This window comes from Acinonyx jubatus, chromosome X, assembly GCF_027475565.1.
Source record: "Acinonyx jubatus isolate Ajub_Pintada_27869175 chromosome X, VMU_Ajub_asm_v1.0, whole genome shotgun sequence".
NCBI classification, from domain to species: domain Eukaryota; kingdom Metazoa; phylum Chordata; class Mammalia; order Carnivora; family Felidae; genus Acinonyx; species Acinonyx jubatus.
The window spans coordinates 49,191,370-49,213,749 of NC_069389.1; positions in this window are offsets into that span (position 1 = coordinate 49,191,370).

The following is a 22,380-nucleotide window of genomic DNA, read 5'->3' on the forward strand; positions in this document are numbered from 1 at the left end:
ATAGGTTTTGACATGTACTGGGGTCTCTGTCTGGTTTAGGAATCACAGTAATTCTGGCTTCGTAGAATGAGTCCATTGTTTTCCTTCTGGTTCTATTTTTTGGAACAGCCTGAGAAGGATTGGTATTAAGTCTTCTTTCAATGGCTGGTCGAATTCCCTTGGGAAGCCATCTGGTCCAGGACTCTTATTTGTTGGGAGATCCTTGATAACTTCTTCAATTTCTTCACTAGTTATGGGTCTGTTAAAATTATGTACTTCTTCCCATTTGAGTTTTGGTAGTGTGTGGGTGTCTAGGAATTTGTCCATTTCTTCCAGGTTGTCTAGTTTGTTGGTGTATAAGTTTTCATAGTATTCTCTAAAAAATTGCTTGTATTTCTGAAGGATTGGTTGTGATAAATCCATTTTATCTATTTGGGTCCTCTCTTTTTTCTTTTTGAGACATATGGCTAGGAGTTTATCAATTTTTTTTTCAAAAAAACAGCTCTTAGTTACATTGATCTTTTCTAATGTTTTGGGGGATTCTATATTATTTGTTTCTGCTCTGGTCTTTATTATTTTTCTTCTTCTGCTGGCCACGTGGTTTCTCTGTTGTTCTGCTTCACGTTCCTGTAAGAGTGCTGTTATATTTTGTATTTGGGATTTTTATTGTTTCTTGAGATAAACCTGGATTGCAATGTAATTTCTTCTTATGACTGCCTTTGCTGTATCCCAAAGTTTTTGGACTGTTGTGTTTTTATTTTCATTTGTTTTCATATATTTTTTTACATTTCTTCTTTAATTGCCTGGTTGACGCATTCATTCTTTAGTATGATGTTCTTTAACCTCCATGCCTTTGTACGTTTTCCAAACTTTTTCCTGTGGTTGATTTCAAGTTTCATAGCACTGTTATCCAAAAGTGTACATGGTATGGTGTCAGTTCTTTTATATTTATTGAGGGATGTTGTGTGACCCAGTATGTGATCTATATTGGAGAATGTTTCATGTGCACTCGAGAAGAATATGTATTCTGCTGCTTTAGGATGAAAAGTTATGAATGTATCTGTCAAGTCCATCTTGTCCAGTGTATCTTTCAGGTCCATTGTTTCTTTATTGATTTTCTGTCTGGATGATCTGTCCACTGCTTTATGTGGACTGTTAAAGTCCCCTGCAATTACAACATTCCTACCAATAAGATTGCTTATGTTTATGATTATTTGTCTTATATTCTCTAAAAAACTGCTTGTATTTCTGAGGGATTAGGTGCTCCCAAATTCAGTGCATAAACATTTATACTTGTTAGCTCTTCTTGATGGATGGCCCCATAATTATGTTATAATGCTCTTCTTCATCTCTTGTTACAGCCTTTAGTTTAAAATGTAATTTGATATCAGTATGGCTACTCCAGCTTTCTTTTGATTTCCAGTAGCATGATAGATGGCTCTCCATCCCCTCACTTTCAATCTGAAGGTGTCCTCAGGTCTAAAATGGGTCAAACATTCCACTCACAAAGTCCCCCTTAGATTGTCTTGTAGGGCTGATTTAGTAGTGATAAAGTCCTTCAGTTTTATTTGTCTGGGGAAACATTTATCTCTCCTATTCTGAATGACAGGCTTGCTGGATAAAGGATTCTTGGCTGCATATTTTTCCTATTCAGCACATTTAAAATTTTCTGCCTCTCCTTTCTGGCCTGCCAAGTTTCAGTAGTTAGGCCTGCTAATATGTTTATGTGGCTACCTTTGTAGTTTAAGGCCCATCTGTCCCTAGGTGCTTTCAGAATTCTCTCTTTATCTTTGTATTTTGCCAGTTTCACTATGATATGTCATACAGAAGATCAATTCAAGTTACGTCTGAAGGGAGTTCTCTGTGCCTCCTAGATTTCAATGTTTGTTTCCTTCCCCAGATTGGGTAATTTGTCAGCTATGATTTGTTCAAGTACACCTTCAGCCCCTTTCTCTCTCTTCTTCTTCTTACAGAACTCCTATTATATGGATATTGTTCTGTTTTGTTAAATCACTTAGTTCTCTAATTGTCCTAGGTCCAGAATTATTTTTTTATCTCTCCTTTTCTCAGCTTCATCTTTTTACAAAATTTTATTCTCTATTTCACTTATTCTCCCCTCTGCCTCTTCAATCCTTGCTGTGGCCACATCTATTTTATTTGGCACCTCATTTATAGCATTTTTAATTCATCATGACTACTTTTGTTTCTTCATCTCTGCAGCAATAGATTCTCTGCTGTCTTCCATGTTTTTTTTCAAGCCCAGCAATTAATCTTATGACTAATATTCTAAATTCTTGTTCAAATATATTGTTTATATCTGTCTTGATCAATTCTTTCCTGTCATTTCTTCCTGGAATTTCTTTTGAGGAGAATTCTTCTGTTTCATCATTTTGGCTAGTTTTCTGTCCCTTATGTGTTGTAAAAGCTTGTTATGTGCCCTGTACCTGCAAACACTAATATATTAAATAAGGGTCATACACTGTCCAGATCCTGGCCCTTCAGGAGGTTTCTTTTTTTTTTTTTTTTTTTGAGTGTGTTACTTGCTCTCTGTTGTTGTGATTCTGGTTTCTTTATCTCTTTACTCATAGTGATATTTTAGACCTTCCTCCAACTATGCTTTGATTTATTCATTGAAGTAGCCCTGGGAAAGAAAACAAACAAACAAACAAACAAACAAAAAATACCACCTACAGCAAACAATTGGGTGGTGGTGTTGTTTATGGAAGAAGTCTTATTCCATTCAAAGAGAGATATGACAGGGGCTGGAGGGAAAGAACAGAAAAGAAAATTGACCAGGCAGAGAAACTCTATGGTTTAAGCCAGAAAGAGAGAGAGGGGAAAATAAAGGAGATATAGAACAGGTATAAAAAGAATAGATTAAATATGTCTGCATAAACAAACCAACAACCAAAATAACCAGACTAGAGGAGGGAGAAAAGAAGGAGAATGGAAGAGAAAAAAAAATGTATATGTATATGCATATACATTTTTTCATATGTATACATTATGTATACATATGAATACATATGAAATACATATACATTCATTTTTCATATACATACATATACATATATATACATATACATTTTTTACATAAACATATGTATATATAATAAGAATTGTCCAATAATTAAATTATAAAATGCAAAAACATTGGGTGCCTTGGAACTGGTGTCAGTGCTGGTCTGGAGGAGGGGCTGTCTGGTTCTTCAGCTATAATCCCGCTCCAGTAGATCCGCAGTTACCAGGTACAGAGGGGTGTGGTTTAATGTAGGTGGGATCTGCCTCCACTGTGGGCCCACAGTCCACTTCCTGAAGCCACATCTTGTTGGTGATGGGGGAAAAAAATGTCGACACCCCAGTCTCTCTTCCCTGGATTGAGTGTTCCAAACCACTCTGTTCAGGCCATCCTCACAGTGCCATGCAGGCATGAGCAGGCCATTTTTTTTCCTCTCCACAGTCTCTCATGCTTCCCTTGTGCTCCGCTGGGATTCAAACCCCCATGTCTTAAAGGATCCTGCTCCATATGCTCCAGTTCCAAGGAAGAGCCACCCCACCCCACTTCATAGTGCTGCATGTGTGGTTTGTCCTGCTTTGCCGACTCTCATGCCTCCCTGGCGCTTGGCTGGGACTTAAACCGCAATGTCTTAAAGGGCACTGCTCCATGCATCCAGGTACCAGGGGAGTCCCACTCCATGCTGCCAATATATTCCCTCTGGCTGTCATGCGCAGGCGGTCTTTGTCCTTTGAAAGGTTATATACCTTCTTCCCACAGCACTCCAGGGAGGTGATTGCTCCCTCCCACTGTGGACTGTGCTTCTGAAATAGTTACTGAGCCAGGGGCTGGCTCCCCTCCTCCCCAGGTGCGGGAACTGGGCAGCTAACTCCAGTCCAGAGGAAACCCTGTTGTAGGGTCCCCTCCCTAAGGAAAGAAGAAAAAAAAAAAACCCTCAAGTCAACCTTGCTTTTCACGTACTTGACAACATCCCTCCAGACCTTGTAACATGAGACCCCATAATCAGACTACATGTTTGTGTGTTACCATATGTGGGAGACAAAGAAGTTAAAAAAAAAAAAAGCTATGCTACATCGCATTCAGCACTCAGTCCTTGGGTGTGAACTCAACTGAGCAGTGCCAGCAGGAATAAAGTTGCTTCTTGGAAAGAAAATCCTCAGTGTCACAACTCTCTATGGGAGAATCCTGCTACAACCTTGCAGTTAGAGTTTGGATCTTTTTCTGTCCCGGTCCACAGATTTTCTCTTGTCCAGATATAGTCCTATGCTTCCTCAGCCTCTTTCTCTTCCCTTTGTGTCTCCGCTGAAGGGGATCCCTCCCGTCTGCCTATGTGACCCATTTTATCTCTCCCGGTTCTCAATCATGCACCTATGGCCAGCCAGGTTGTCCCCCTGGTTCCCTGAAGACGTCTTTGTCACTCTGCAGTTCAGACTTATGGAATTCAAAATCCTTTGACCTCAACACTTCTGTATTTGTGAGACTAGAAAACTTCAGGTCCCCCTACTTCTCCACCATGTTGGATCTTCAGTTCTAACAAACTGTCTTCCAAAGTGTCTGTACCATTTTGCATTCCCACCATAATGTATGAGAGCCCTTGTTGCTCCACATCCTCCCCAGCACTGGTGTTATCAGTGTTTTGGATATTGACTATTATAGCAGGTATTTAGTGGTATCTCATAGTTGTTTTAATTTGCATTTCCTTGGTGACATTTGCTGTGGAGCACTTTTTAATATGCTTACTTGCCATCCATATATCTTCTCTGGAGAGATGTTTATTATGGTATTTTGCCCATTTTTTAAAAATATAATCTTTATTTATTTTTGAGAGAGAGAGATAGAGTGCAAGTGAGGGAGGAATAGAGAGAGATGGGCAGAGAGTATCCGAAGCAGGCTCCAGGCTCTGAAGTGTCAGCACAGAGCATATTTTCTCTTTCTAGAACTTCCAATATTATTTTGAATTGAAATGACAAAAGTAAGCATCCTTGCTTTGATCCTGATCCAAGAGGAAAGAATTTTACTCCTTCACCCTAGACTGATGTTAGCTATGGGTTTTTATATATAACTTTATTATGTTGAAGTAGTTTTCTTCTATTCCTAGATTGCTGAGTATTTTTATCATGAAATGGCATTGAATTTTATAAAGTGTTTTTCTGCATTGATTGAGATGATCTTGTGTTTCACCCCTTTTATTCCATTCATTTGGTATATTAACTTATTTTTATATGTTGGGCTATCCTTGCATTGTAGGAATAAATCCCAATTAGTAGTGGTGTATACTACTTTTAGTACATTGCTGAATTCTATTTGTCAGTATTTTGTTGAGGATTTATGCATCAATATCTATAAGGGATATTGGTCTGTAGTTTCTTTTCTTGCAGTATTTTTGTCTGGCTTTGATATCATGGCAATGGTGACCCCTAGAATGTGTACAATTGTTCGTAGTATTACCTTGTATTCATTTTTATTTCTGTAAAATTGTTATTACAGTCCTCTATTTCATTTCTTATTCTAGCAATTTTACTCTTCTCTCTTTATTCTTGCACCATCTGGATAAATGTCTATAAATTATGTCATCTTTACCAAGAGCCAAATTTTGGTTTCATTTTTACTGTTGTTTTTCTATTCTTTCTTTTGTTTCTATTCTAGTCTTTATTTTTCCCTTTCTTTTAATAGTTTTATATTTTTTTCTTATTCCTTGGTGTGCAAATTTGGCTTGTGGATTTGAAAGCATCTTTCATTTTTAAAAATGGATTTACAATTATGAATTTTCTGTCAGCAACCCTTTCAATAAATCTCATTGGGTTTGCTGTGCTTGCAGTTTTATTTGTCTCAAAATACTTTATATTTTCTCTTGTAATTTCTTCTTTGGCATGCTGGTTATTTAGGTATCTTTTTTTAATATCCCCATATTTGTGACTTCCAGTTTTCTGTTTTTTTATTTCAAGTTTCATTAGTTTATAAACATAAAAGATACTTTTTATAATTTAAATATTTTGAAATTCAATAAGACTTATTTTGTGGCCTAAAATATACTCTAGCCTGAAGAGTGTTCCATATGTACTTGAGAAAAACATGTTTTCTTCTGTTTTGGGTGGAGTATTCTGTGAATGATTTTAGGGTTCAATTGGTTTACAATGTTTCTCAGGTCCTATATTTCTTTACAGATTGTCTTTCTGATTATTATATTTTTGCCTTTACCTTTACTGGAGATATATATTCATAACGCCTGAAGTTACTGCTGTGTAGTGCCTTTTCATTACAACCTGAAAACTTAACTCCCTCAAGTTTCATTTATTTTGAATGTTTTAATTTCCCCCATGTTTCTGAAGGACAGTTTGCAGGATATGGAATTTTCAGTTCACAGTTTCTTTTGCTTTCTGCAGTTTAAAAATATATCATCCCACTGCCTTCTGGCCTGAAAGATTTATGTTGAGAAATCTGTTGATAATCATATTGAAAATTCTTTCTATATTTCAAGTTGCTTTTCTCTTGCTGCTTTCAAGATTCCCTATTTGTCTTTGCCTTTTGACAGTTTGATTATAATTTGTCTTGGTATGGATCTCTTTGTGTTTAGTTTACTTGGAGTCTGGCACTCCTCTTGGATTTCTTATTTTCTTTTTTCAAATTCGGAAAGTTTTCAGCCATTATTTCTTGAAATAATTCCCCAGTCATTTTCTTTTTAGACTCCTATAACATGTTGATTGCTCTGAATGATGGTATCTCATAGATTCGTCAGATACTATTTTTCTTCTTTTATTTTGCTTTTTGCTCCCAAGAATGAATAATTTCAAATGTTTCCTCATCAAAATTTACTAATTCCCTGTTCTACTTTTCAAGTCTGCTATTTTACCTCTCCGGTGAGTTTTTCATTTAGTTATGTTTTTCAGCTCCAGAGATTGTTATTTATATTATTTTTATTTCTTTGTTGATATTCTCATTTTACTCATGTATTAACTCATTAACATCTTTTAGTCCTTTGTGTATGTTTTTCTTCAATATTATGAGCATATTTAATATTCTTTTAAAGTCCTTATGTGTTAAACTTGATATCTTGGTTTCTCAGGGAAAGTTTCCGCCACTTTATGATGAATGGATAAAGATGTAGAATATATATATATATATTTATATATATGTATATGTATAGAATATATATATAGAATACATTTATATATGTAGAATATATATATATATATATATGAATATTACTGAGCAATCAAGGATAATGAAATCTTGCCATTTGTAATGACATGTATGGAGCTAGAGGGTATTATGGTAAATGAAATAAATCCATCAGAAAAAGACAAATACCATATTATTTCATTCATATGTGGAATTTAAGACATAAAACAGATCAATATAAAGGAAGGGGAAAAGAGAGACAATGGCAAACCATAAGAGACTCTTAACTATAGATACAAACTAAAGGTTGCTGGAGGGAGGTGGGCAGGGGATGAGACAAATAGGTGAAGGGTATCAAGGAGGGCAAATGTTGTGATGAGCACTGGATGTTTATATATAAGTGATGAATCACTGACTTCTACTCCTGTAACCAATATACCATATGTTGAATTTAAATAACTTTAAAAAATAAATAAATAAGTCATATTTTCTTGTTTCATTGTATGCACTATAAATTTTTTGTTAATTATTGAACATTTAAGGATCAACTATGTGCTGGGTAGTCCCTTACCTCTTAGCTAAGCATACTTTAAGACTTTGGATCAGCCAGAGTTGAAAGCTTAACTTATTCTTAGGTCTTTTCTGGGCATTTGTCTTGCTTGTGGGCTGTATGGATTTTCCAACTCTCCTATATACATAACTGCCAAAAGTTTTACCATAGCTACTTCTATGGATGTTAGATGTTTTATTGTAGGCCTGTACTTGTAACTGCAAATAAGGTCTGCTATGCTAACTCTAGTTCATGAGAAGGAAGTAGGAACTTGTTCATCGCCTCTTCCAAGACACAGGGAGGAAGTGAGGCAAGAACAACCCAAAATGTTATGAAATTTCCCACCATTTTAAATGTGACTTCTTGTTCAGCCATTTTCTTGATTGCTGTACACATTTAACTATTTTCTAGAGTTTCCACAGTGTTGTCTTTACTTTCTGTAAATGTCTCTATTGAGGAACAAATTAGAAAAAATAATATATTTACCTATGTCATTACCAATTCATGTCTTCTTCATTCCTTTGCGTAGATCCACAGTTCCATCTGGTATCATGTCCTTCTGCCTAAAAGACTTCCTTTAATGTTTATTGTATTGCAGGCCAGCTGGTAATGAATTATTTCTACTTTTATATGTCTGGAAAAGTTTGTATTTTCTCTTTAATTTTTGAAGATATTTTTGTTTAATAAAAAATTATTGGTTGACAAGTTTCTTGTTCAGTGGTCTAAAGATCTTACTCTGAAGTTTTATTTGTATTATTTTTAAGTTTTATTTGTATTATTTTTCACAAGAAATGTGATGTCCTTAATTCTTTGTTTCCAGGTATGCAACATACATATTTTCTGATTGTTTTTGAGATATCTCTATCACTGGTTTTGGATAATTTGATTATAATGTCCCTTGCTACAGTTCTCTTTAAATTTCTTCTGCTTGAAACTTACTGAGTTTCGTGAATCTGTGACTTTATCATTTTTATCTCATTTGGAAATTTTCTATCCATTATTATTTCAAAGATTGTTTTCTGCCCCTTCTATCACCCTTTTGTCCTTTAAGGGCTCCAATTATATGTATATAGTCTCAATATGTTTTCAAGTTCACCAGTTATTTTTTAATGAAGAATCTAATCAACTGCTAATACAACCTAGTGTGCTTTTCATCTCATGCATTTGTTGTTTTCTTCTCTAAAAGTTTGATTTAAGGTTATTTTATAGCTTTCTTATCTCTATTTTACTTTTTTGAAAATATGGAATTTTGGTTTTTCTTTTAATATTTTTACTGTTTAGTATTTTTGAGAGAGAGAGAGACAGAGACAGAGCATGAGGGGAGGACAGGCAGAGACAGGGGGAAACACAGAATCCAAAGCAAGCTCCAGGCTCTGAGCTGTCAGCACAGAGCCCAATGTGGGACTTGAACTCACGAACTGTGAGATCAGGACCTTAGCCAAAGTCAGACATTTACCAGACTGAGCCACCCAGGTGCCCTGAAAATATGAAATTTTGTTATAACTTTCAAAGTTCTCCACTTAAATTTATAAAATATCTTTCTTGGTTTCAATTGATAGTTCTTTTTATACATTGTGTTTTTTGAGCCTCTTTGCATATTGGCTTTTATGATTTATTAGGTTCATTGGGAGAATGGCTAAATCTAGGCCTATTTATTCTCTGCCTAAAGGGAAATCTTCCTAAGTATTCTACCAATTATTTCTTAAATTATTTGTTTATGTGGGGCGACTGGGTGGCGCAGTTGGTTAAGCGTCCGACTTCAGCCAGGTCACGATCTCGCGGTCCATGAGTTCGAGCCCCGCATCAGGCTCTGGGCTGATGGCTCGGAGCCTGGAGCCTGTTTCCGATTCTGTGTCTCCCTCTCTCTCTGCCCCTCCCTCGTTCATGCTCTGTCTCTCTCTGTCCCAAAAATAAATAAAAAACGTTGAAAAAAAATTTTAAAAAAAGTATTTGTTTATGCAGTTGGGCTGATGATAGCACAATTTGCAAACCTGTATGAGAAGCAGGAACTTCTCCTTAATTATTTTAAATAGGCCATTTCTTAGCTTTCGTAATTTCCTCACACACACACACACACACACACTGATTACTAATCTGCTACATTCTGTAAATATCAAGAGTTTTCTCTGTGTAGCTCTGTCTTTTTTCAGTTCCCTGTGTTGTGGATACTAGCCTCCTTGGTCTTTCGTCTTCTTCTTCATGTTTCAACTTCATCTCCTTGATTCAGGGACTCGATTAGGCTCTGCTTTGATTATTCTTTGTACCATGTCCTGAAAACTCTCTCAAAATCATAAAGTTGAAAATAATTTGGCTCATCTTATTTGCTTCTCATCTCTCAGAGACAACCACCTTTTTTTTGTCTCTGTGGTATCTTAAAAGCCACATTTCATATATCTTAATTGTTTCAGGTGGGAGGATAAATCTAACCCTTATTTTCTCCACCTTGGCCAGAAACTAACATCTCCTGAAGAACTGAATATTCTACAAACCAATAGGCTCCTAAGTTAGAAGTAGGTCAGTTTGGCTTCTTCTACATTATTTAAATAAGTGGGTAGAGAAATAGCTATTGCAACTTAAAATATGGTCAGGAACAATAAATAAAGTTTAATCTTTTGTTTAATTACATATATTTGTGTGAATATGTATATATGTGTGTGCAGAAAAAGAGAAAAAATTCATTTTAAGTTTTTACACGGAAATACTATATATTTTTAAGATAAGCCCTTTATGAATTTGCAATATAATTTTCAATTAAAATAATTAAAAATTTACAAACCCTATCAAAATAACATCAGCATTGTTCATAGAATTATAACAAACAATTCTAAAATTTGTAAGGAAACAGAAAAGACTCCAAATAGCCAAAGCAATCCTGAAAAAGAAACCAAAACTGTAGGTATCACAATTCTGGACTTCAAACTGTATTATAAATATGTAATCATCAAGACAGTATGGTACTGGTACAAGAACAGACACAGATCAATGGAACAGAATACAGAACCCAGAAATGGACCACAAATGTATGGCCAAAAAATCTTTGACAAAGCAGTAAAGTATCCAGTGGAAAAAGGACAGTCTGTTCAGCAAATGGTGCTGGGAAAACTCTATGGCAACATGCAGAAGAATGATCCTGGACCACTTTCTTACACCATACACAAAAATAAAGTCAAAATGGATGAAAGACCTAAATGTAAGATAGGAAGTCATCAAAATACTAAAGGAGAAAACAGTCAACAACCACTTCGACATCAGCCACAGAAACTTCTTACTTGACATGTCTCCAGAGGCAAGGGAAACAAAAGCAAAAATGAATTCTTGGGACCTCATCAAGATAAAAATATTCTGCACAGCCAAAGAAACAACCAGCAAAACTCAAACACAACCAACATAATGGGAGAAGATATTTGCAAATAATATATCAGATAAAGGGTTAGTATCCAAAATCTGTAAAAAACTTACCAAACTCAATACCCAAAAAACAAATAAACCAGTGAAGAAATGGGCAAAAGACATGAATAGGCACATTTCCAAAGAATATATCCAGATGGATAACAGACATGAAAAGATGCTCAACATCACTCATCATCAGGAAAATACAAATCAAAACCACAATGAGATACCACCTCACACTGGTCAGAAGGGCTAAAATTAACAACACAGGAAGCAACAGATGTTGGTGAGGATGTGGAGGAAAGGGAACCCTTTTGCACTGTTGGTGGGAATGCAGTTGTAGCCACTCCGGAAAACAGTATGGAGGTTCCTCAAAAAATTAGAAGTAGAAATACCCTATGACTCAGCAATTGCATTACTAGGTATTTATCCAAATGATACAAAAATGCTGATTTGAAGGGGCACATTCACCCCAATGTTTATAGCAGCACTATCAACAATAGCCAAAGTATGGAAAGAGCCCAAATGCCCATCTACTGATGAATGGATAAAGAAGGTGTGGTATGTGTATGTGTATATATATATATATATACACCATATATATATAGATATAGATATAGGTATCTATATATCTATATAGATAGATATATAGATATATACACACACACCACATATACTTATATATGAATATTAATCGGTAATCAAAAAGAATGAAATTTTGCCATTTGCAACAATGTGGATGGCACTAGAGTGTATTATGCTAAGTGAAATAAGTCAGTCAGAGAAAGACAAATACATGATTCCACTCATATGCGAATTTAAGAAACAAAATAGATGAACATAAGGGAAGGGAAGCAAAAATAAGATAAAAACAGAGGGAGACAAATCATAAGAGACTCTTAAATATAGAGAACAGACTGAGGGTTGCTGGTGGGGTGTTGGGTGGGGGTGATGGGCTAAATGGTCAATGCTCATTAAAGAGGGAACTTGTTGGAGTGAGTGCTGGGTGTTATATCTAAGTGATGAATCACTAAATTCTATTCCTGATATCATTATTATACTATATGTTAACAAACTTGCTTTTAAATTCAAAAGGAAGTATTAATATTAAAATATTAAAGTTTTAAATTAAAAAATTAAACTTTTAAAATAAAGTGTGAGGGATAAGCTTACGAATACCCCGGGCTTACACCAATGGGTTAACAAGGCATAAAGAAATAAAGTCATAAAATGCTCACACCTGAGTTCGGGTAAAACATATAATCACTCCAAGAATATGTGGGTGCAAAGACACCCCGAGAAACGGGAAGCACAAAGGTACCAGGAATAGGAAGGTGAAAAGCACCCCAAAATAGAGAAGGGGTGCAGAGCCCCCAAAATACAGAGGGGGAGTCAAAGGCCTGAAATAGAAATGGTGCAAAGGTGCCCAATACATAGGAATAACAAGACTAGATATTCAGGGTGAAAGAGCCCCAGATTTAGTGCTATAGCAGAAAAGCTTCTTTCACAGGAGAATCAAGTCAGGTTAGGTAAATTGGTGAATTGGACTATGGACCCACTGTGCTGCAGGCAGAGCAGTTCAGAGCAGAGATGGTTAACAAAAGAAAAGGTGTCTTGTTAACCCTGAGGTTATTTCCCCTGTCTCATGCCCTAGGCTAGCAAAGATAAACAGGCCTCATGTCTGCTATCAACAACCATCTACCCATCTGCACAGTACCAGGATTTTGTTTTATATTGACCCAGACCCCAACCACTGTATATCTTCAAAACCCCCTTTCCCCCCTCATGTCCCCAAGTTAACGTTCCTAGTTTCTATGTCTATAGACAATAGACAAAAGTTAACATAAATTCCTAAATACACACCATCTAGCTCTTTTAAATTTAACATTTTTCATATTTGCCTTAGCTTCTTTTTAAAAAATAATAAACCATTATTGATAAAATTGAAATCTTTGTATTAAAGTGTTATCCCATTTCACTCACTTCTTCTCCAAAAATAATCACATTTGAATTTTGTGCCTACCTTTATCCTATATATTTTAATAATTCTACTATATGTGTATATATAAACAACATTTATATTGTTTTTCATGTATTCAATATTTATTAAAGTGCTATCACTTAGTACATATCTTGCAACTGTCCCAATAAACACTTGTGCTATTTTCTAAAACACTTTTTCAAAATAAAATACAAATCCTAAAATTCTAACCAAACCTTTTATTGTCTGACCAAGAGTACTTCTCTAGTCTTCTCATGATTTCCCATCCCAGACTTGGCTATTCAGTCATTCTGAACTGCTTCAATTCCTGGAAATCACCATGGTCTTACCTCATTTGGGCCTTGGGGATTGTGAAACATGATGTTTCTCTCTGCCTGCAAGATTCTCCCACCACTTTTCATTATTTTGCATTGTTAGATATCATTTCCTAAGAAAAACATTTTCTAATCCTTTAGAATATTGGGTCTATCTTGTGTACTCTCATAGCACTGTATACTCAACCTGTTTGTGATTGCCTATTAACTTCCACCGATCACAAAATTCACAGAAAACACTTAAGGCCAAAGACTGGATCTTATTGAAATGGCACATGAAATTCCAGATTTTATATGTTTAAAAAAATTGAAATATTTTATTGTCATAGACTCTAAGTCTAATGTTCTCTTTTGGCCAGCAAAAGAGTGGGCACAGGATTAAAGCGAGAGATGGTTAATGTCTAGGAAAAAGACAAGAGCCCTGATTAAGGGTCCTTGCCCCATTTTTATTAAGGTCAGAAGGAATACAAATGTGATGGGTGTGCACAAAGAGACAAAGAAACTGGGAACATTAATTTGAGGATGTGAGGGCAAAAGGGTTTCAAAGATGTATGGTGTTTGGGGTTTGGGTAAATATAAAACAAAATCCCGGTGCCGGGCAGATGGGCAGATGGTTGTTAATGGCAGACAGGAGTGGCTGTGTCTATCTTAGCTAGCCTAGGGGATGAGACATATAGGGGAAATAATCTCAGGGTTAACAAGGCACCTTCTCTTTTGTTAACTATTCCTGCTCTGGGCTGCTTCACCTGCAGTGCAGAGGTCTATCATTCCAATTTACCTATTTACCTAACTTGGTTCTTCCCTCCTGTGAAACCACCTTTCTGCTATAGTACTAAATTGGGGAGGGGGGCGCTTCCACCCTGAATACATAATCTTGTCTATTTCATATACCTATGTATTGGGTGCCTTTGCACCCCTCTCTATTCTGGGATGCCTTTGCACCTCCCAATTCTTGGGTGCTTATCTTGTTTACCCAAACTCAGGTGTGAGCATCCTATGGCTTGTTAATTCTTTATGCCTTGTTAGCCCATTGGTGTAAGCCCAGGGGATTCCTAAGCTTGTTCCTCACAGTAGAATGTAGGTTGTGCATGTCTGTAACAATTATCAGTACTTATTTTCAGGGCCAAATAGTATTTCATTATTTGTATATACCACGTTTTATTTTTCCATTTTCAGTTGTTGGGGATTTGGAATGTTTCTATTTGGGGCTCTTATTAAAAATGTTACTATGAACATTTGTGTTCAACTGTGTGAATAGATGTTTTCATTTCCCTTGGTTATGGACTTATGAGTGGAATTTCTAGGTCATGTGAGAATTCCACATTAAGCTTTTAGAGAAACTGCTAAAGCATTTTCCACAGCCATCACATCTATCATTTCACATTCCCATAAAGAATATGAGAGTCCAATTTCTCAAAATCTTCACCAATACTTTTTATTTCTTTTTTCTATTAGAGCCATCCTAGTGGATGAAAAGAGTATCTTACTATGGCTTTGTTTTTTTTTTTTTTTTCTAATGATTATGCTGAGCACCATTTTGTGTGCTCATTAACCAGTTATGTATCTCATTTGAAGGAACAGTCTACTCATATCCTTTGCTTATTTTTTTAAGTTATACATGTTATATATCAGGGGTACTAGACTCTATTCAGATATATGGAAAATATTTTTCCCACTCTCTAGGTTGTCATTTCACTTTTTTGATAGTGTCTTTTTCTTAATTATAACTTATTTTTTAATTTTTTATTTTGTTAAATTTATATCCAAATTAGCATATAGTGCAACAGTGATTTCAGGAGTAGATTCCTTAGTGCCTTTTGAAGTGCAAAATATTTACATTTTGATGAAGTCCTACTGGTCTGTTTTTATTTTCTAGTTTGCTCTTTTTGTGTCACAGATTAAAAAAAAAAACACAAATGTTCCCTATCCCAAAGTTACTAACATTTATACCAATGATTCCTTCAAAGAGTTTCATAGTTTTAGCTTTTACCTTTAGGTATTTGATTGACTTTGAGTTAATTTTTGCATGTGCACAGTATTGATCCAAATCCATTAATCTGCATGAATGTACCCATTTGTTCCAGTGCAATTGTTGAAAAGACTATCTTTCCCTATGAAATGGTCTTGACACACATTTAGAAAACCAATTGACTGTAAATATATTGGTTAACTACTGGACTCTGAACTCCATTTTATTCACCTATATATGTCTATCTTTATGCCATTACCACATTTTCCTGATTATTCTAATTTTGTAGTAATTTTCGAAAATGAAAGGTGTGGTTCTCCAAATTTCTTCTCTTTCAAGATAGTTTTGACAATACCGGGCTTCTTTCATTTCCAATTTTAAAATAGGCCTGTACATTTCTTCAAAATAAGACAGATGTAATTTTGATAAGAATTGAATTGAAACTGTCAGTCAGTTTGGGGATTTTTGCCACATTAACAATGTTAAGTATTTCAATCCATGAAAACATGGGGTTACTGAAATTATTTAGGTTTTATTTAATTACTTTAAAAGATTTCTTAGTTTGGGTGCTTGGTGGCTCAGTCAATTGAATGTCTGACTTCAGCTCAGGTCATGATCTCATGGTTCGTTGGTTGGAGCCCCATGTCAGGCTCTGTGCTAACAGCTTGCTCAGAGTCTGGAGCCTGATTTGGATTCTGTGTCTCCTTCCCTCTCTGACCCTACCCCACTCATGCTCTCTGTCTCTCAAAAATAAATAAATGTTAAAAAATAAAAAATAAATAAAATATTTCTTACTTTCTAGCGTTAAAGTAATGTACTTATTGTTTAATTCATTTCTAAAGACTATCTTCTCTTTGATGCAATAATAAATGGAATTATTTTCTTAATCTTGCCTTTGATTATTCATTGATAGTGTATAAAAATACAGTTCACTTTCCTATACTGATCGTGTATTCTGCAACACCACTAAACTTGATTATTAGCTTTATTTTTTGTGTGTGGAAGCTTTAAAGTTTCCTATATATAAGATCATGTCATCTACAAACTAAGAAATTTACTTGTTTCTTTATAGTCTAGATTTAATTTTCTTGTTTATTTTGCTAGAACCCCAATGTTTAATACAAGAGGCAAAAGTTGACATCTTTCTCATATTCCTGATGTCTCATCATTATGCATCATGTTACATATAATTTTTTGATAGATGCTCTTTATCAATTTGGGGAAATTGATTTCTTTTTCTTTTAATTTTTAATGTTTATTTTACGTTTGAGTGTGAGAGGGAGAGAGGCAGAGAGAGAAAGAGAGAGACAGAGAGAGAGAGAATCTGAAGCAGGCTTCAGGCTCTGAGCTGGTGAGCACAGAGCCCAATGTGGGGATTGAACCCACGAACCATGAGATAATGACCTGAGCTGAAGTCAGGTGCTCAACCAACTGAGCCATCCGGGCACCCCTGGAGAAATTCATTTCTATTTCCTGTTTTATTAGAATTTATATTGTGAAAGGATTTTGTATTTTTAAAAATGCTTTCTCTGGGGGTGCCTGGGTAGCTCAGTCGGTTGTCTGACTTCGGCTTAGATCATGATCTCACAGTCCGTGATTTCAAGCCCCACATCGGGCTCTGTGCTGACAGCTCAGAGCCTGGAGCCTGTTTCAGATTCTGTGTCTCCCTCTCTCTCTGACCCTCCCCCATTCATGCTCTGTCTCTCTCTGTCTCAAAAATAAATAAATATTTTAAAACTTAAAAAAAATAAAATTAAAAATAAAAATTAAAAAAAATGCTTTCTCTGCATGTATTAATATAGCCATGTGGATTTTATTTTCTTGCCCCATTAACAAAAGTTTGATTTTTCATATGTCAAACTAACATTTTATTCCATTTTAAATAAATTACAATTGGTCATGGTGTACAATTCTTTTTATAGGCTTGATTCAGTTGGCTAGTATTTTGTTGAGTACATTTGCATATATAATCATAATGGAGGATGGTGTATAGTTGTTTCTATTTTTTCCTTTTTATCTCTTCATTGTCTTTGGCATCAGGGCATTACTGGTCCCATAGAATTAACTAAGAAGTGTCCCCTCTAACTCCATCTTTTAGAATAGTTTGTAAGGGTATTTCTGTGGATTCTATGTTAAACATTTGATAGTGACGCCATTTAGTTTGTGCTTTTCTTTGTTAGAAGTTTTAAAATTAATTATTCAACACAGCGAAAGAAACAATCAACAAAACTAAAAGGCAACATACTGAATGGGGGAAGATATCTGCAAATTACATATCTAATAAATGGTTAGTATCCAAAACATATAAAGAAAGTGTAAAACTCAACACCCATAAAACAAGTAATCCAAATAAAATATGAGTAGAAGACATGAATAGACATTTTCCAAAGAAGGAAACAGATGGAAAACAGACAACAGATGTTGGCAAGGATGTGGAGAAAGGGGAACCCTCTTACATTGTTGGTGGGAATGCAAAGTGGTATAGCCACTCTGGAAAACAGTAAGAAGGTTCACCAAAATGTTAAAAATAGAACTACCCTGTGATCCAGAAAATGCAATACTAGTTATTTACCCAAAGGATACAAAACACAGATTTGAAGAGATACATGCTCCCTGATATTTACTGCAGCATTATCAACAATAGCCAAATTATGGAAAGAGCTCAAATATCCTTGAATCATGAATGGATAAAGAAGAGGTAGTATATATAAACAGTGGAATACTAAGCCATCAAAAAAAATGAAATCTTTTCATTTGCAGTGATGTGGATAAAACTACAGAATATTATGCTAAGTGAAATTAATTGGAGAAAGACAAATACCATATGATTTCATTCATATGGATAATTTAAGAAACAAAACAGATAAACGTATGAAACCAAAGATATATGCAAACCAGGAAACAGACTCTTAACTATAAAGAATGCACTGAGGCTTACTGGAGGAGAGGTGAGAGGGGGGCATGGGTAATGGGTTTAGGAGGGCACTAGAAGTGATGAGCACTTGGTGCTGAATTTAATTGATTCATCACTAAATTCTACACCTGAAACTAATATTACATGTATGTTAACAACCTGGAATTTAAATAAAAACTTGATAATGAAAAAAATAGATATAAGAGAAAATAACATGAAAAATTAAATTAATTATTCAATTTCTTGCATCTTATAGGTCTATTCAGATATTCTATTTCTTTTCAACAAGTTTTGGTAGTTGTGTCATTCTAGAAATTTATCTATTTCATCTATGTTATCTAAATTCTTGGCATACAACTTCTTATAGCACCCACTTATAAGTATTTTATGCCTGCAAGGTTGGTAGTAATATACCTTCTTGCTGAGGAGCTCTGTGTGCATGTGTAGCATGCTTTTCACTCTCAGTTTATAACTCTGCCTTAACCTTTACTTCCTGCTTCACTACGTCCCCAACGTCACCTACAGGTGAGGGTTTAGGGCCTACTTAGATCACCCCTTTGTCACCCCTTTGAATGCACACATCTCTATGCATGTGTGTAGCCTACTGGAAACTCCTCAAAATTGCCGAAACTTTAGAAGGTTCCAATGAATCTCTCATTCCTTTGATTTTCCTCCAAATTAATTGATGTATATATATATATATATATATGTAATATTGTCAAATTTGTTTCCATAAAACACCCAGTACTCATCCCAATAGGTGCCCTTCTCAATGCCCATCACCCACTTTCCCCTCTCTGCCACCCACATCAACTCTCAGTTTATTCTCAGCTTTTAAGAGTCTCTTATGGTTTGGCTCCCTCCCTAACTTTTTTTTCCTTCCTCTCCCCCATGGTCTGTTAAGTTTCTCAGGATCCACAAAGGAGTGAAAACATAAGGTATCTGTCATTTTCTGTATGGCTTATTTCACTTAGCATAACATTCTCCAGTTCCAACCAGTTGCTACAAAAGGCCAGATTTCATTCTTTCTCATTGCCAAGTAGAATTCCATTATGTATATAAACCACAAATTGTTTATCCATTCATAAATTGATGGACATTTAGGCTCTTTCCATAATTCCGCTATTGTTGAGAGTGCTGCTATAAACATTGGGGTACAAGTGCCCCTATGCACCAACACTCCTGTATCCCTTGGGTAAATTCCTAGCAGTGATACTGCTGGGTCATAAGGTAGTTCTATTTTTTTTTTAATTTTTTGAGAAACCTCCACAATGTTTTCCAGAGTGGCTGCACCAATTTGCATTCCCACCAACAGTGCAAGAGGGTTCCCTTTTCTCCACATCCTCTCCAGCATCTATAGTCTCCTGATTTGTTCACTTTAGCCACTCTGACGGGCATGAGGTGATATCTCAGTGTGGTTTTGATTTGTATTTCCCTGATGAGGAGTCACGTGGAGCACCTTTTCATGTGTCTGTTGGCCATCTGGATGTCTTCTTTGGAGAAGTGTCTATTCATGTTTTCTGCCCATTTCTTCACTGGATTATTTCTTTTTCAGGTGTGGAGCTTGGTGGGTTCTTTATAGATTTTGGATACTAGACCTTTGTCTGATATGTCATTTGCAAATATCTTTTCCCATTCCATTGGTTGCCTTTTAGTTTTGTTGATTGTTTCCTTTGCTGTACAGAAGGTTTTTATCTTCACGAGGTCCGAATACTTCATTTTTGCTTTTAATTCCCTTGCCTTTGGAGATATGTCAAGTAAGAAATTGCTGCAGCTGAGGTCAGAGAGGTTTTTTCCCTACTTTCTCCTCTAAGGCTTTTGATGGTTTCCTGTCTCATATTCAGGTCCTTTATCCATTTTGAGTTTATTTTTGTGAGTGGTGTCAGAAAGTGGTCTAGTTTCATTCTTCTGCATGTTGCTGTCCAGTTCTCCCAGCACCATTTGCTAACGAGACTGTCATTTTTCCATTGGCTATACTTTCCTGCTTTGTCAAAGATCAGTTGGCCATACATTTGTGGGTCCAATTCTGGAGTGTCTATTCTATTCTATTGGTCTATATGTCTGTTTTTATATCACTGCCATACTGTCTTGATGATTGCAACTTTGTAGCAGTGGCTAAAATCTGGGATTGTGATGCCTCCTGCTTTGGTCTTCTTCTTCAATATTACTTTGGCTATTCAGGGTCTTTGATGGTTCCATACAAACTTTAGGATTGCTTTATCTAGCTTTGAAAAGAATACGGGTGCAATTTTGATTGGGAGTGCATTGAAAGTGTAGATTGCTTTGGGTACTATTGACAATTTAACAATATTTATTCTTCCAATATATGAGCTTGGAACGTTTTTCCATTTCTTTATATATTCTTCAATTTCCTTCATAAGCTTTCATAGTTTTCAGCATACAGATATTTTACATCTTTGGTTAGGTTAATTCCTAGGTATCTTATGATTTTTGGTGCAGTTGTGAATGGGATCAGTTTCTTTATTTGTCTTTCTGTTGCTTCATTATTTGTGTGTAAGAATGAAACTGATTTCTGTACACTGATTTTGTATCCTGCGATTTTGCTGAGTTCATGTATCAGTTATAGGAGACTTTTGGTGGAGTCTACCAGGTTTTCTGTGTATAATATCTTGTTATCTGCAAAAAGTGAAAGGTTGGTTTTATCTTTGCCAAGTTTGATGCCTTGGATTTCCTTTTATTGTCTGATTGCTGATGCTAGCACGTCCAACACTATATTAAAAAACAGCAGTGAGAGTGGACATCCCTGTCATCTTCCTGATCTCAGAGGGAAAGCTCTCAGTTTTTCCCCATTGAGGATTATATTAGTTGTTGGCTTTTCATAAATGGCTTTTATGATGTTTAAGTATGTTCCTTCTATCGCAATGTTCTCGAGAGTTTTTATTAAGAAATCATGATGAATTTTGTCAAATGCTTTTCTGCATTGATTGACAGGATCATATGGTTCTTATCTTTTCTTTTATTAATGTGATGTATCACATTGATTGATTTGTGAATGTTGAACCAGCCCTGCAGCCCAGGAATGAATCCCACTTGATTATGGTGAATAATTCTTTTTATATGCTGTTGAATTCCTTTTGCTAGTATCTTAATGAGAATTTTGCATCCATATACATCAGGGATATTGGCCGGTAGTTCTCTTTTTTTGCTGTGTGTCTGTCTGGTTTGGCAATCAAAGGAATGCTGACTTCATAGAATGAGTCTGGAAGTTGTCCTTCCCTTTCTATTTTTTTGAACGGCTTGAGAAGGATAGGTATTATCTCTGCTTTAAATGTCTGGTGGAATTCCCCAGGGAAGTGATCTGGTCCTGGACTCTTATTTGTTGGGAGATTTTTGATAAGTGATTCAATTTCTCTGCTGGTTATGGGTCTGTTCAAGTGTCCTATTTCTTCCTGTTTGAGTTTTGGAAGTGTGTGGGTCCTTAGGAATTTGTTTATTTCTTCCAGGTTGTCCAGTTTGTTGGCATAAAACTCTTTATAGTATTCCCTGATAATTTCTTGTATTTCTGAGAGATTGGTTGTAACAATTCCATTTTCATTCATGATTTTATCTATTTGGGTCCTCTCCCTTTACTTTTTGAGAAGCCTGGCTAGATGTGTATCAATTTTGTTTATTTTTTCAAAAAAACAACTCTTGGTTTCATTGATCTGTTGTACACTTTTTTAGATTCTATATTGTTTATTTCTGTTCTGATCTTTATTATTTGTCTTCTGCTCAGTTTGGGGTGCCTTTGTTCTTCTGCTTTTATTTCCTTTAGGTGTGCTGTTATATTTTGTATTTGGGTTTTTTCTTGTTTCTTGAGATAGGCCTGGATAGCAATGCATTTTCCTCTCAGGACTGCCTTCACTGCATCCAAGGCATTTGGATTGTTGTATTTTCATTTTCATTTGTTTCCATATATTTTTTAATTTCTTCTCTAATTGCCTGGTTGACCCATTCATTTTAGTAGTGTGTTCTTTACCTCCATGCTTTTGGAGGTTTTCCAGACTTTCTCCTGTGGTTGATGTCAAGTTTCATAACATTGTTGTCTGAAAGTGTGCATGGTATGATCTCAATCATTTTATACTTATGAAGGGCTGTTTTGTGACCCAGTATGTGATCTATCTTGG